Genomic DNA, 16,315 nt, shown 5'->3' with positions numbered 1-16,315 from the left:
CATTAACAGTGTTGCAGGAAACCGGCTAATCTCAGAGCTTCTAATCAGCTTTCCAACAAAGAACCGAAGGAAGGAAGTCCAAGTCTGCACATGCTACGTTAACTGAGTTTTAAGAAGTTGGTTACAGCAGTGAAAGTGGAGGGACGGTGCAGTCATGAACTAAGGAGGTCACACAGCAGTGGTAGCTGGTAGGTGGTGCCACTCAACTGGCCCACCATTGGTGTGTGCTGGCGAATAAGAATCATCATGGTGCTTACAGTGAGCCTGGCACTATTCTCAGTCTTTATGTACTATTTTACTCAATACTCCCAACACCTCCATGACGGATTTACTATTATTTCTCCATTTACAGATGAGTCAGCAGAAGATTAGAAAGGTAAAGGAACTTGCCAGCTCCACACAGCTGGGATTCGGATCAAGGCAAGTCGGGTCCAGAGTCCCCGGACCCCACCACGGCCTCATGCTCCAGAGTCCCCGGACCCCACCACGGCCTCATGCTCCAGAGTCCCCGGACCCCACCACTGCCTCATGCTCCAGAGTCCCTGGACCTCACCACGGCCTAATGCTCCCTCCAGTTGGGTATACATTTCTAGATCAGGGACGCACCCCCTGGTTCTTGCAGGCTACGCTCGTCTTAAAGAACAGGTGTCCCAATCTCCCTAACCAGCTGTTTAAAGGCCTCCTCGATCCAACCCCAGCTCACTATTCTGGTGTCATCTCCTACTACATCTCCGTGCCATCCGTGCTCCAGACTAAGTGGGTTTTCCTCGGTCTGTGCCTTTGTGTTTCTACGTGTTTTTTTCCTTGGCCTGGAATCCCTTCTACTTCTTCTTCTTCTTTCTCTTCTTCGTCGTCTTCTTCTTCTGTGTATATACCACATCTTCTTTATCCATTCATCCCTTCATGGGAACTTAGGTACCTTCCAAGTCTTGGCTACAGTGAATAATGCTGCAATGAACATAGGGGTGCATGTATCTTTACACATTCATGTTTTCATGTTCTTTGGATAAATACCCAGCAGTGGAATAGCTGGATCATATGGTAGCGCTATTCTTAATATTTTGAGGAACCTCCATACAGTTTCCCATAGTGGCTGCACCAGTTTGCATTCCCATTAGCAGTGTATGAGAGTTCCCTTTTCCCACATCCTCTCCAACACTCGTTATTTCTTGTCTCGTTAATTATAGCCATTCTGACAGGAGTGAGGTGATACCTCATTGTAGTTTTGATTTGCATTTCCCTAATAATTAGTGATGTTGAGCATCTTTTCATGTTCCCATTGGTCATCTGTATATCTTCTTTGAAAAATGTCTGTTCAGATCTTTTGCCCTGTTTTAATTGGGTTGTTTGTTTTTTTGTTGTCGAGATGTATGAGTTCTTTATATATTCTGGGTATTAACCCCTTATCAGATATATGGTTTGCAAATATCTTCTCCCAAAAGTTAGGTTGTCTTTTCATTTTGTTGATGGTTTCCTTTGCCATGCAGAAGATTTTTAGTTTGATGTTGTCCAATTTGTTTATTTTTTCTGATGTTTCCCTTGCCTGGTCAGACATGGTAATTGAAAATATGCTGCTACAACTGATGTCGAAGAGCATATTGCCTAGGTTTTCTTCTAGAAGTTACATGGTTTCAGGTCTAGAATTCAAGTCTTTAATCCATTTTGAGTTAATTTTTGTGTATGGTGTAAGATAATGGCCTACTTTCATTATTTTGCATGTGGCTGTCCGGTTTTCCCAATACCATTTATTGAAGAGACTTTACTTTCTCCACTATGTTCTTGGCTACTTTGTTGAAGATTAGCTGTCCATAGATGTGTGGTTTTATTTCGGGGCTCTCGATTCTGTTCCATTGATCTATGTGTCTGTCTTTTTGTGCCAGTACCATGCTGTTTTGATTACTGTAGCTTTGTAGTATATTATGAAATCGGGGAGTGTGATATCTCCAGCTTTGTTCTTTTTTCTCAGGATTCCTTTGGCTATTCGGGGTCTTTTGTTCCAGATAAATTTTAGGATTCTTTGTTCCATTTCTGTGAAAAATATCCTCGGAACTTTGATAGGGATTGCATTGCATCTATAGATTGCTTTAGGAATTATGGACATTTTAACTATGTTAGGTCTTCCAATCCAAGAGCACGGAATATCTTTCTATTTCTTTGTCTTCTTCATTTTCTTTCAACAATGTTTTATAGTTTTAGTGTACAGGTCTTTCACCTCTTGGTTAAATTTATTCCTAGGTATTTTATTCTTTTTGTTGCAATTGTAAATGGGGTTGTATTCTTAATTTCTCTTTCTGCTACTTCATTGTTAGTGTATAGAAATGCAACTGATTTTTGTATGTTGATTTTGTACCCTGCAACTTTACTTATTCATTTCTTATTTCTAAAAGTTTTTTGGTGGATTTTTTAGGGTTTTCTGTGTATAAAATCATGTCATCTGCAAATAATTACAGTTTCACTTCTTTCTTTCCAATTTGGATCCCTTTTATTTCTTTTTCTTGCCTGATTGCTCTGGCTAGGACTTCCAATACTATGTTAAATAAGAGTGGTGAAAGTGGGCATCCTTGCCTGGTTCCTGTTCTTAGGGGGATAGCTTTCAGTTTTTCTCTATTGAGTATGATGTTGGCTGTGTGTTTGTCATATATGGCCTTTATTATGTTGAGGTACTTTCCTCCTACACCCATTTTATTCGGAGTTTTTGTCAAAATGGATGCTGTATCTTGTCAAATGCTATCTCTGCGTCTTTTGAGATGATCATGTGGTTTTTACTCTTCATTTTGTTAAGGTGGTGTACCACATTGATTGATTTGTGGATGTTGAACCATGCCTACATCCCTGGAATAAATCCCACTTGATCACGGTGTATGATCTTTTTAATGTATTGTTGTATTCGATTTGCTAGTATTCTGTTGAGGATTTTTACGTTGATGTTCATCAGTGATGTTGGCCTGTAATTTCCTTTTTTGTGTTGTCCTTGTTTGGTTTTGCTATCAGGATAATGTTGGCTTCCTAGAATGAGTTAGAAAGTTTTCCCTCCTCTTCAGTTTTTTGGAACGGTTTGAGAAGGATAGGTATTAAGTTGGATAGAATTCACCAGGGAAACCATCTGGCCCTTTTTTTATTTTTTGGGAGGTTTTCGATTACTGTTTCAATCTCCTTACTGGTGACCGGTCTATTCAAATTCTCTATTTCTTCTTAATTCAGTTTTGGAAGGTTGTATGATTCTAAGAATATCTCCATTTATTCTAGCTTTTCCAATTTGTTGGTGTATAGCTTTTCCTAGTATTCTCTTATAATCTTTTGTATTTCTGAGGTGTCTGCTGTAATTTCTCCTCTTTTGTTTCTGATTTTATTTATTTGAGCCTTCTCTCTTTTTTTCTTGGTGAGTCTAGCTGAAGGTTTGTCAACTTTTTCTCCTTTTTGGCTCCAAAGCCATGCTTTTTTTTTGGTGAGGAAGATTGGCCCTGAGCTAACGTCTGTTGCCAGTCTTCCCTTTTTTTTTCTCCCTGAAGCCCCGGTACATAGTTGTATATCCTAGTTGTAAGTCATTTCGTTCCTCAATATGGGATGCCACCACAGCAAGGCTTGAGGAGCAGTGCCAGGTCTGCTCCCGGGATGTGAGCTGGTGAAACCCTGGGCTGCCGAAACAGAGTGTCTGATGCTAAGCACCCGGCCATCGGGCCAGCCCCACCCCATGTCTTTTGACTGGAGCATTTTGTCCATTGACACATAAAGTAGCTATTGATAAGTATGTACTTATCGTCATTTTGTTACTTTTTTTCTGGGTGTTTGAGTAGTTCTTCTCTGTCTCTTTCTTCTTCTCTTGCTCTCTTCCCTTGTGGTTTGATGGCTTTCGTTCTTGGATTCCTTTCTCTTAATTTTTTTTTTGTGTTTATTATACATTTCTGGTTTGTGATTACCATGAGGTTCGTATATAATACCTTATGTGTATAGCAATCTATGTTAAGTTGATGGTCTCTTTAGTTTGACCTCTTGCTAAAAGCTCTCCTCTTTCACTCCCCTCCTCCCATGTTTTATGTTTTTGATATCATATTTAACCACTTTTGTGTGTATGTGTGTCCATTAACCTCTTAGCTTAGAAATAGATAATTTTAGTACTTTTGTCTTCTGACCTTCATATTAGCTTTGTCAACGAAAATAATCCATAACCAATCTATAAATGAAAATTTGGGTGAGTTTATTCTGAGCTTAAATCTGAGGATTATAACCCGGGGCCTTTCTTCCCAAAAGAAGAAAGGGCACCAAAGAAGTGGGGTGCACAGAGTGGTTATGTACCCCCAGAGAGGATGTTTCACATAGGATTGAAATGTCCCTTTTACAATAGTCGTGAGACTGCTCTGTCGGCACAGCGATTGATGGAAACAGCAGGTAGGTCTTCTGTCTCAGTGAACACAGCAGGGTGGCAGTCTGTTGTCTCCAGCTGAGTGGTCACAGGTGAGCTGAGTGGTCACAGGTGAGCTGGGTGGTCAAAGGTGAGTGCAGCAATCAGTTCCTAACCTAAGGAAAGATGCTTATCCCTAAGGAAAGGCCAATGTGGGAGGGGGAGGGAAGTTGCACCTTTATCTCAAGGGCCTTTGTTCTGGCCATAGGAAATGTCTGAGCAGATATACAATGTGTGCTCAATAGCCACAGTCAGGCCCTTTGGAAAAATAAATAAATAAATAAAGTTAGGCCGAATTAGGTTTATACCAAATGGCTTCCTCATATACTCCAATATATCCTATTGCTTGCCATTTTTATTTGTCAGCTTCATAGGTGGTTGATCTGCTACCTTTACAGTATATTTACCTTCACCAGTGATTTAATTATTATTATTTTTTGATAATTTTATTATTCCAATTTGTGATCTTTTCTTTTCCACTTAAATAAGTCCCTTTAACATTTCGTGTAAGGCTGGTTTCTTGGTGATAAACTCCTTTACTTTTTGCTTGTCTGGGAAACTCTTTCTCTCTCCTTCCATCCTGAATGACAACCTTGGCAGGTAAAGTGTTCTTGGCTGCAGGTTTTTTTCCTTTCAGCACTTTAAGTATATCGTGCCACTCCCTTCTAGATTGTGAGGTTTCTGCTGAGAAGTCAGCTGATAGCCTTGGGGCTTCCTTTGTATGGAACTTGTTGCCTTTCTCTTGCAGTTTTTAGGATTCTCTCTTTGTCTTTAGTTCTTGGCATTTTAATTATAACATGTCTTGGTGTGGGGCCCTTTGAGTTCATCTTGTTTGGTGTTATCTGTGTTTCCTGTACCTGGATGTCTGTTTCCTTCCTTAGGTTAGAAAAATTTTCAGCTATTATTTCTTCAAATGGATTCTCTGCTTTGTCTCTCTCTTCTCCTTCCCAGATACCTAGAATACAGATGTTAGTGCACTTGATGTTTCTGAGAGGTCCCTTAGCTGTCCTCATTGTTTTTAATTCTTTTTTCTTTTTCTGTTCGGCTTGAGTGATTTCCTCTAGTCTTTCATAGCTTTCTGATCCATTCTTCTATATCATCTACTCTGCTATTGATTCCCTCTAGTGAATTTTTAATTTCCATTATTGTATTCTTCAGTTCTGATTTTTTTTTTTTTCGGTGAGGAAGATTGGCCGTGAGTTAACATCTGCTGGCAATCTTCCTCTATTTTGTATGTGAGATGCCGCCACAGCATGATCTGATGCGCAGTGTGTAGGTCTGCACCAGGGATCTGAACCTGTGAACCCCGGGCTCCTGAAGTGGAGTGCGTGAACTTAACCAGTGTGCCACCGGGCCAGCCCTGATTGGTTCTTTTTTATATTCTTCCAATTCTTTGTGGAAGTTCTCACTGTATTCATCTATTCTTCTCCCAAGATCCAAGTCATCCTTATGACTATTAGTTTATACTCTTTATGATGTAGATTGTTTATCTCTGTTTTGTTTAGTTCTTTTTCTGACGATTTGTCCTGTTCCCTTATTTGGAACATATTCCTTTGTTTCCTCATTTTGCCTATTTCTTGGTGCTTACATCTATGCTCTTGGTCAATCAGCTACATCTCCCAATCTTGGAGAGGTGGCCTTATGTAAGAGATGCCTTATGAGGCCCAGTAATGTGCTTTCCTCTCTTCACCAGTTCCAAATGTACCAGGAGTGTCCCCTGTGTGGGCTACATGTGTCCTTCTGTTGTGGTACATTCCTGCTGGAGTTTTTCCGTTGAGTGAGTAGGCCTCCCATATGGCTGGCTGCTAGGCTCAGGGGCTCACAATTGCTGTTGGCTTCTGGCCTGCAAGGCTGTTGTCAGCTCTCTCAGGATTGCAGCTGAGAGGGGCGAGCCCCAGGCATGGGACCACCCAATTGTTTCAGACATTGGAAGGTGGGGCAGATTGCCTATGTGGCTGTTGAGAAGTCTGCAGCAGCTAACAAGCCCCACTGTCCACAGGCCCACACACCTGGTCCACGCAGTCCTGCTCTGTGTGCACACCCCACCCCAACGAAGTGGACCCACTCACCTTGCTGCAGAGGCCCCACACACTCTGCCAATGCAGGTCCACCCCTCACACTCACCCTGCCCTGCACAGGCAGACCCACTTGCTCTGTTGTTGAGCTCCCACACATGCCCTCTATGTAGGCCCACAAGTTGCCTGAGGGCTTGCTGGTGGGTGGAACCCATCCCTAGGGTGGGCTGCCTGCCCTGGCTGAGCTGGATTAAATTGGTGTTCTACTGGGCCGGGCAGACCCCTGGCCTAATAGGCCAGGGAAGAGATCCAATGGCATCTGCCAGTGTCTGTGTCAGCACACCTGTACTATGTCACAATAATGGCTGCCGCCAAGGTCTTAGTCCCTGGAGAAGTGGTCCCAGCCCCTACTGCCTCCCTGAGATGTTCCCAGAGCCTACCGAGGGAGTCCTTTTTGCCAAAGGACTGTGCACGTTTCTTTCTGGTGATTGTGTTGCTTTCTAGAATGGATGAATTTGTGTGTGGGCCTTTTAAGAGCAGGCTTTTCGGCACTGGCCTGGTGGTGCAGTGGTTCAGTTCCCATGTTCTACTTCTCGGTGGCCTGGGGTTCGCCGGTTCAGATCCCGGATGCGGACATGGCACTGCTTGTCAAACGCCATGCTGTGGTAGGCGTCCCACGTATAAAGTAGAGGAAGATGGGCATGGATGTTAGCTCAGGGCCAGTCTTCCTCAGCAAAAAGAGAAGGATTGGCAGTAGTTAGCTCAGGGCTAATCTTCCTCAAAAAAAAAGAAAAGAAAAAAGAGCAGGCTTTTCTTTCTCTTGTGTCCAGTAGCTTTTTGGGGGGTATGCACTTTGTTGTTAATAGCCAGCAAAATCAGATATTATAACACTTATCTTGGTTGTGCTGAGTCCCGAAGCTGCTTCTTGCGGCAAAGCTCTCCCATTCACATCCCCTGCTCCTCCAGGGACAGCTACATACCTTAAGATTCCTCCTGGCCGTGAAGCAGCAGCTAGGATGTGGCTTTTTCTCTCCAGGAAGGTATTTCTGCCTCTTCCACCTCAGTCAGCACCATCCCATGTGATGCGGGGTCGGTGAGCTGAGGAGTCCAAAGAAAGATTTCTTAGACTCTTAAGATCTGGCAGTAGTGCTCTTTTATTTAGAGAATAGAATAGCATGGGGACAGGACCCATGGGCAGTCAGAGATGCTGCTGGCATGGGGAGCTGCTGCTGCCGCCGCTGGCATGGGGACAGGACCCATGGGCAGGCAGAGCTGCTGCCCGCATGTTGCTGCTGCCACTTCTGTTGCCTCTGCTGCTGCTGCAAAGTAGGGTGGAGAGTAAGGCTAAATTTAAGGCATAGGTACGTGAGTTATCTCTTTACAAGACAGAGAATATGTAAAAAAGTTAAAATGGTATCAGTGCCCATTATGGTCTGGCCATTTGGTGGTCCCACAACTTTTAGATAAGAATCAAACCGGATTGAGTAAATGGTAGAAGTCACCGCTTGAATTTTATCCTCAGCTAAAGACAAAGGAGGATTTGTGGGGGGTGGGGGGGGGGTCAGTTACATGAGGTTGCCAGACAGTAACCAACTTAAGTTCTTGCCTCTGGCATTGATTAAGAGCTTCTAGAGATAAGACCATCCCCCCTTCTTCCTGGCACAGAGAGGGAGGCATCTTCACAGATAGAGGTTTCCCTTAGAAATGTAAATGTTTCCCAAGAAAAGGGCAAACAAATTCCACTCCTTGGAGCCTGAATCTCATCTGTAGTTTTAAAACTAACCAGCCTAAAAATCCTCATCATAAGCCATTTTAAAATTAAGCAGCCTAAAAATCCTCATCACCATGTGGTAGGGGTTCTTTTTATCCAGTTTCCAGTTCTCTCTCAGGGGTAATTGTTCCGAGGGTGGTTGTAAATTTGTTGTGTCCATGGAAGGAGGTGAGTTCAGAGTCCTCCTGTGCCACCGTCTTCCCAGCCTGGCTCCCTTCTACTTCTTTACATGTCATAATGCCTTTTTAAATTTCTTTTTGTTGTGACTCACTCAACCGAGCTCCTTCAGATCAAAATGCCCAGGACCTGTTCTGTGTCCCCATGGGATCTGTGCACCTCTGGGACTCTGGAGGGCACCACTGCTGTCTTCACCCACCCCGCCATCTGTCCTTGCTTCTGCTAAGAGCAGCTTGGTTTTCCTTTGGTGAGCTGTCTCTGGGGAGAGTTGAGCTGCTCTTCCAGGATCCATGCCCATCCTGTCAGGGCATGCTTGCTCTCTGACCACAGAGATTGGCTTAGGAATGAACTCAAGACTGAAACCATGGCAATCCCCCCCAATCCCAGCACGTCGGCTGTCACTGTTGGGAAAGAGGCATTCTCTGCTGGACTTGAGAACCTGGTAGGATCCAAGCCTCAAACTGCTAGGGGGAACTTTTGCTACCTCTCAGGAGCATGGTGGGGTGCACTAGCTAAGCTTAAAGTCAGCACAAAGAGAACAGAGCCAAGAGTTGGAGAAAAAAAGAAATGAATGACAAAGAAATGTGTGCTCTTGACCCAGTTTGAGTTGCGATCCATTCCTTGCAAGTGGGAGGATTCTGAGTCCCACACAGTCTGTGTGCCTTGTATTACCATCGATTCCATGGCTTTCATGTGTGATTGATTCCGGGTGGCGCCAGCACAGAGTGGGCCTTTGGTAATGCCCACAGCGGGTTTGGATGAGCTGAACTCCTTGCTGTTGGTTGTGTTGGAGTGTCCCACTCTGTTCCTAGGTACCCTGTGTAGGGGAGGAAGACATTTCCTCTTCCCAACTGTGGGTTCGTCTGGCCGGAGAATGAATTAAATTCACATGAGACAGAATAGCAAGAGAAAATTAAACAAAGCTTTATGAGGAACCATGGCCCGGGGCCTTTCTTCCCGAAGGAATAAAGGGCACCGAAGAAGTGGGGTGCACATAGTGGTTATATACCCCCAAACAGGGTGTTTCACATGTGATTGAAATGTCCCTCCCACAATAGTCACAAGATTGCCCTGTCGGCACAGTGCTTGATGGACACAGCAGATAGTGGTCTGCTATCTCAGTGGGCGTAGCAGGAGGCAAGTCTATTGTCTGGAGCTGGGCAGTCACAGGTGAGCGCAGCAATCAGTTCCTTCCCTAAGGAAAGATGCTTAATCCTTAAAGAAATGCTAACGTTGGGAGGGGGAGGGAAGTCAGTTACAGGAGGTTACCAGACAAGCACAATAAAATGCAGATTTAAGTCCTTGCCTTTGGTATTGATTAAGAGTTTCTAGAGAGAAGGTCATCTCCTTTCTTCTTCCTGGTACAAAGAGGGAGACATCTTTTACAGATAGAGATTTACCTTACAAATGTAAATGTGTCCTAACCAAGGGCAAGTTCCATTCCTCAGAGCCTCCTTCCCTGTCCCAGTTTATCAAAAGCAATCAGCCTCAAATAATCCTGATTCCAAAGAGACATATCTTGGGGTGGCCAATTTCAGGTCCCCACACCTGCGGAGCATTCTCTGGTTTGCTGCTCTTGTCTCACTTCCCTCTCTGGAAGTCAAACTTTCCCTAATTGCTGACAGCAAAATAGTTGCTGTAGGAAAACAAAAATAGTTGCTGTAGGAAAACACGTTTTCACTTGTTCAGTCCAGAAGCGTGGCTCATTCTCTCCCTTTTTCTTAGGAAAACTCCACCTTGGGAATTAGAAGGGTGTGCTCCTGTTGTAAAGTTTGCCTCAGGGCATTGTAAACAGCATCACAGATCAGCAGGAGATACCTCTATGTGTTGTTTAAATTTAACACAAGACCCAAACGCAGGAGAAGCGTGGAGAGGATGGGATTTGTAGGGAGCAGTTTCTTGAACAAGGGAGAAGAAGAAAGGAAAGAAAGTCTCAACATGAAGCCCTGGGGTTCAGAATTGAAATGACGTCTAGAAACAGGGATAGTCCAGAGCAAAGTTGTCGTGGAAATTAAGTCTCTTTGGAGCCTACCTGTTCCCAATTCATTGGCCCATCTCTCCCTTCCTGCTGTTCCTTTCCAGCTGGCTTCTTGCCCATTAAGCCACTGAGGTCAACACATCCTCTAATTGTGTCATCTGCCTCTCTCATACCCTTTACCTTAGACGATTGCAAATTACGTTCCCCATCTTTGGGCCAAACTGCCTATCTCCTGGGACCCCATGTCTTCATGACCATTATTCCTGGTCACTGAGCTAGAACAGATGGACATTTCAGAAGTAAGTCTTGGATCTTGTTACACCTGTGTAATCAAGCCCTTCCACTCAAAGCACCCACACCCCACCTCCTCCTCTCCTAGCTTCAGCCCCACCATTTGGTCCTTGTGTCTTTGCATGTCCTGGGCTCCAGCCAGACTGGATCCTCCTTCCCTTACTAACACCAGTCTCTGAATCTGGCCTTAACATCTTTCTACCTCTGTGCCTTTTGTCATACAATTCTCTTTTCCTGGGATGACTTTCTGCCCCCTCTTTTCCTGTCCCTCTCCATACCTCAAGTGCACCTTGACCCTATTCTGTCACTCAGCAGGGATGTTCTCAATACCCTTTGAACTGACTCATCACCTAGTCTCTTCCTTCATGGCATCTATCACATTCCATCTTGTGGTATAGCCATTCATCTCATGTTTCATGTTCCCCACCAGACTTTTTTTTAAGGAACCAGGTCTGCATTGCTCATCTTTGCAGAGCAGGGCAGTGAAGTGGTTATGATCATGGGCTCTGAAGCCAGGTTGCCTGGGTTTGAAATGTGGCTCTGCCATTCACTAACCGTGTGACCTTGGGCATTTACTTTCTGGTCTCCATTTTCTGAGTCAATGTGAATAAAAATAGCACCTGCCTCATTGGATTGTTGTCAGGATTAAACAAAATAATATATGTAAGGAGACCAGAACAGTGCCTGGCAAAGAGTAGTGTTAGCTATCACAACCTTCAGCATCATCTTATCTCATTCATTCACCAAAATATTCATGGGATGCTGTTGTGTGTCAACACTATTCTAGGCAAGAAATTACAGTGATGGGCCAGATCAGTCTCTGCCCTTGTGAGGTTCACGTTGGGGGAGGAAAGAAAGAAGGCAAGCCAACAAGTAAACAAATAGATGACCTAACTTGAGATAGTGATAAAGGCAGAGAAGAGATAAGTGAAAAGATGATGTGATACAGAGGGGCTTGGAGGCTATGAGATGTATTTTTGATCACTCTTAAGTCATACAGATTGCAGATGTCTTGCGTATTCCCAATGCTCAGAGTATTTGGGAAAGACGAATAGATGAATAAACAATGAGTACAACATTTCCCCAAGGGCTGTGTTCATTCTCATCGGGTCTGGAATCTCGAGAATCTCTTGTGATTCAGTGGATTTCAGGCATCTGACAGAAGGTAGGGTGGGAGGAGGATATTCTGAGACAGGGGCCTCTTCTCTGCTCCTCCCACCGGCCCCCTCATTTCATAGGCTATGGGCTCCGTTGATCTCAGGTCACGTCTGCATTTTGATGAGGCTGCCCTCAAGTTCAGACACTTGGTTCTTGCTAAGTGTCACAGCTCCAGCCAAATGAGTTAGGTCTCAGCAGTTAGGTGGCCAGGGGCAGTGAGGTACTGCTTTGTGGGCCGTGAAAGGGGGTATGGCCAGAGAGGTACCACTCTTATTTATTCAACTCAATCCTACAAAGCCCAGTAAGGATGCGTTCCTGAGAATCAGGGCCAACTTTACATGCAAGACATAGAACTAACCCCCTCCCCCGACTACAGAGCACACTTTGAAGCTTTTCTCCCCTAAAAAATTGCCTCCATGGACTCTGTTATAGGAAAGGCATTTTGTTATAGGGTGACTACATCAAGAGCATGAGATGCTTCTCAGTCCAATGGAGGAACAAGTGAGCAGAGGGCCTGGGAGTGAAGGAGGCCAAGGCCAGGAAAGAGGGAGTGTGCAGAGAGGGGAGTGACATAAAGGAGCGGCAGGGACAAGCTTAGCCTATGTCCCATCTTGCCTGAGGCTGGCTAAGCCTGAGGGTCCTGTGCTCAGGAGCTCTGTTGTGAGCCAGGTACTGAGATGGAAAACAGCTTCATACCATTTACCCTTCTGAAATAGTTCTTCGTGCATTGGGGAAGTGCTACTTAATGACAAGTTTTAATGGCACATCTGTCCCAAACTGCTTCTGGTCCATTTTGGGGACAGCAAGGCTGATGTTTAGCTGGTATTCCCGGTATGGTCATAGAGGGTGTTAAAAGGTTGGCACATTTCTATCGTGGTTGGTAAATAGGAAAAGAGCTCTTCCTGACCCCTCCTACAACCTCCCAGCCTCCCGTGAAGGCTGGGTCCATCCTGATTGGCAGGTCACTTTGCCTTTCCTGATATGAAATATTTTGAATAGCATGCCTGGGACACCTCAGAACGCTGCATGAATGAGCTATTGTTCTATATCATGCATTGAGATATTTAAAAGTATTAAGTTAAGCCATTTGCTATATATCCACGCTTTTTGAGTGTCTCCTATTCGTAAACATTCTGATGAGGTCCACATGCTAGACAGAATGCAGAGAGGCCTGTGCACGCCCACAGGGACACACTTCACCCCACAGAACCCCAGATGCTTGCATGCCTTAGTTTCTTGTTTCCCGCAGTGAGGAGAAGTAGGAAGAGGGAAGACAAAAAGTGAATGCTCTGATGAGCAGCCCAGACAAGCTCTTCTCTGCGCCCTCTGCTCTCAGGGGGACCAAGCAGGGCCCTGGTCCCGCAGAGCCACATCACAGGCAGCTCGGGAGCAGGTATCATGTGGTTCTGCCCTGTGTAGGCCCAGAGCTTCCGAGTGGGCCTATGAGGCCACTGCATGGAAGAATAAAATCTTCAAAGGATTTAACCCACGGGAGAGGCCACTGGGACCAAATTCTCGGGGTCTGAGTGATAACAGGCTTCGGGGGTTGGATGGCTGCATGGCAGAGACTTTGTCACATGTGGCAGAGTCTACAGGGTGGTGGCACCTGAAATGGCAGCAGAAAATGGGCCAACATGACTCAGGAAGAGCCTCCTAACACCCAAAGCGTTTGGGAACAAGATTCTCTCTCTGATGAGCGCACAATATCCTTGTAGCTATGGCTCCCTCCTGTCCTGAGCTCTCTGTTGTCCCTAAAATGCACAAGCTCTCCTTGGATGATTTCTATGACATGCACTCAGTTCAGAATGGCATAAAATGAAGGCAATAGATGGAACGAATGAAAAAAGGCAAAGGAAAAAATGCTGAAGTTCTCTTCATTTTGTTCCTTGTTCTTAACCTTTTGAAGGTTTGTTTTGGTCCTCCCTCTCGGTGCCTCTTAGGCTTTGACTTTCAATGTGCTCACCACTAGGATGTTGCAATTGGCCTTTCCTCCACTCCTGCTGTGAATGTGCATTAATGTCATTCACTTCAACATGTGGGCAGTTGAAGCAAGCAGCACCCTCCTTGTTCCTGATCTCTGTCTGCTGGGGGGCGGGGAGGTATTAGGGAGGGGGGCTCCACCAGCAGCTGGCCCTGTAGGGACCCTCCCTGATTTTAGGTCGTCTACACTCTGAAGGTCAAGCAGCTCCAGCATTTTCGGCAGCCCTCTCCCCTCCTCTGCACGCTGACCTCCCCCTGACCCTCCCTGGGGCCCATCCATGTTCATTCCCGTGGGCCTGGATCAAAATCTAATTCTAGGCTCATGTTCCAACAGTTGAGGGATCACTGTTGAGGGTGTTGGCATTTTGAAAGTTAACTTATGAGAGAACCTGAGGGTTGAAAAAGATATTGGAGATTATCTAAGCCAGGGATCAGCAAATTGGGCCAAATCCAGCTTGATACCCATTTTTGATAAATCAGGTTTTGTTGGAATACAACGCCCATTCATTTATAATTTTTTTTTTTTGCACTATAAACAGCAACAAAGGCAGAGTTGAGCAGTTGCGACAGAGACCATATGGCCCACAAAGCCAAAAATATTTACAATTTACTCCTTTACAGACAAAGTTTGCCAATACCCAATCCAAGCCAACCCTTTACCTCCCTTACAAGCAACCAATTCTTGAACACCTTCTGTGACAGTGGGCTCACTTCCTAATGCTGCCCGGCTCTTTAATTCTAGAATGTTCCTTCTTATGTTAAGCAGCATTCACTTAGTTGGTTTTCTTTTTTCTTTTAACGGAAAACTAAAAGTCAGATAACCCCAAAGAGCTAACTTCTGCTCATAGAATTACAGACACTTTTGCAGACTGATGGAAGAGATAGTTGCTGAGAAGGGGCTGTAAAAGTGATTATCTTTCAAACCTCCTGACCTAGGTATTTATCTCTTTTCTGCCCACTTGCAAGGTCCACCCTTGAAAATCTGAGGATTCAGTCTTGTGGTAGGCTGAGCCACATCAGCCTTTAGAGGTAGAATTCACCACACACCCAGCATTCCCTTTTCAGCCCTTTGAGGGGGGTCAGCTCGTGACATCCCGGTCTGTGAGCCACACACACAGAGAGTGTGAAATAATAAAAGAGAAATAACTATGCAAGGGAAGAAAAAGAGTCTGAGATTTTGTAATTTCAGGATTTCACGTATCTGCTATTCCCTTTCCTGTTGTATAACACATCACCCCAAAATTTAGTAACTTAAAATAATCATTTAGTTTTCCTCATGATTTAGTGGGTCAGGAACTCAGGAAGGGCTCAGCTGGGCAGTTCTGGTTTGAGGCTTCTCATGTGGACACAGTCGGATGACAGCCGGGATGGACATGCTAGATGGCACAGCTACAAGGCTGACAACTGATGCTGTTTGGCACTCCACTGGGATGTTGGCTGGAGCATCTCCACATGGCCTCTCCAGCATGGTGGCCTCGGCTTAATTAGACTACTTACACAACAGTCCAGGGCTCCAAATACAAGTGTTCCAGAACATGGTGGAAGTGTTCTTTATTGGTTAAAGCAGTCACAAGCCCACCCGGATTTGTGTGGGTGGGTGGGGGTGGGGGATTGGCTATGGACCCCACCTCCTAATGGCAGGAGTGGTAAAGTCACATTGTAGAGGAGCAGGTGGGATGGAAGACATAGTTGTGGCCATCTTTGGAAAATGCAATCTGCCACAGATATTGTCCTGCCGTTGTATTCCCTGCTTCTTCAGGAGCCTTGCCACATCCAAAATATGATGCGTGAGGGAGGAGCTTTAAAAGAAAGTTTCCTCTGCTTTCGATTTCTTGGCCCTTCTCTTCTCAATTGCTTCCCGGCCCTCCGTGCTTAAAAATGGTTCAGATGAACTATCTGGCACACCCTGGATTGATGTCGTTTTGGACGTCGATGGCAGTGCCATTTGGTTGCACTGTGCTTTGACACTAAATTGATGGTTTTGCACAGTCATCTTCCCTATTGCGTTGCTTCACAGCTTTGTTTTCCTGATTTTTTTTTTTTTTTTAATTTTTTAAAGATTGTCACCTGGGCTAACAAATGTTGCCAATCTTTTTTTTTTTTTCTGCTTTATCTCCCCAACCTTCCCCACCCCACCCCCCCCCCCATACACAGTTGTATATCTTAGCTGCAGGTCCTTCTAGTTGTGGGATGTGGGACGCCGCCTCAACATGGCCTGACAAGCCGTGCCATGTCCGCGCTCAGGATCCAAACCCTGGGCCACCGCAGCGGAGCGCGCGAACTTAACCCTCGGCCACAGAGCCGGCCCTGTTTTCCTGATGTTATATTGTGGTTGGATGACAATAAAGGCTATTTTGGTCATTTTCTGGAAGGTCTTTTGGAAAATTTCCAGAAGGGTCAGACCACCTGTTGTTCACCTCTTCCCTCACTAACCCTCTGTAGGAAATTGTCTATCTGCTCCAAGAAAGTCACCTGACTCTTGGGAACTCTGGATAGCATGGCCTATGTAATCTTGCTTGGCACGGCCCATTATACACTGTCATAAG

General features: G+C 45.0%; 1 long non-coding RNA gene across 2 annotated transcripts in view; it reads left to right on the top strand.

Annotated features, from left to right (window-relative positions):
- The window catches only part of LOC139041045 (uncharacterized), a 29,476-nt gene extending 13,642 nt beyond the window's left edge, over positions 1 to 15,834 (top strand). For both annotated transcript variants that reach the window (XR_011495523.1, XR_011495522.1), the window contains exon 3: positions 353 to 15,834. This is a non-coding gene — a long non-coding RNA (uncharacterized lncRNA). The remainder of the gene's footprint in view (positions 1 to 352) is intronic.
- The last annotated feature ends 481 nt before the right edge of the window (positions 15,835 to 16,315 follow it).

The sequence above is a fragment of the Equus asinus genome, chromosome 19, assembly GCF_041296235.1.
Source record: "Equus asinus isolate D_3611 breed Donkey chromosome 19, EquAss-T2T_v2, whole genome shotgun sequence".
Classification (NCBI taxonomy): domain Eukaryota; kingdom Metazoa; phylum Chordata; class Mammalia; order Perissodactyla; family Equidae; genus Equus; species Equus asinus.
This window is presented reverse-complemented; position numbering and strand designations above follow the sequence as displayed.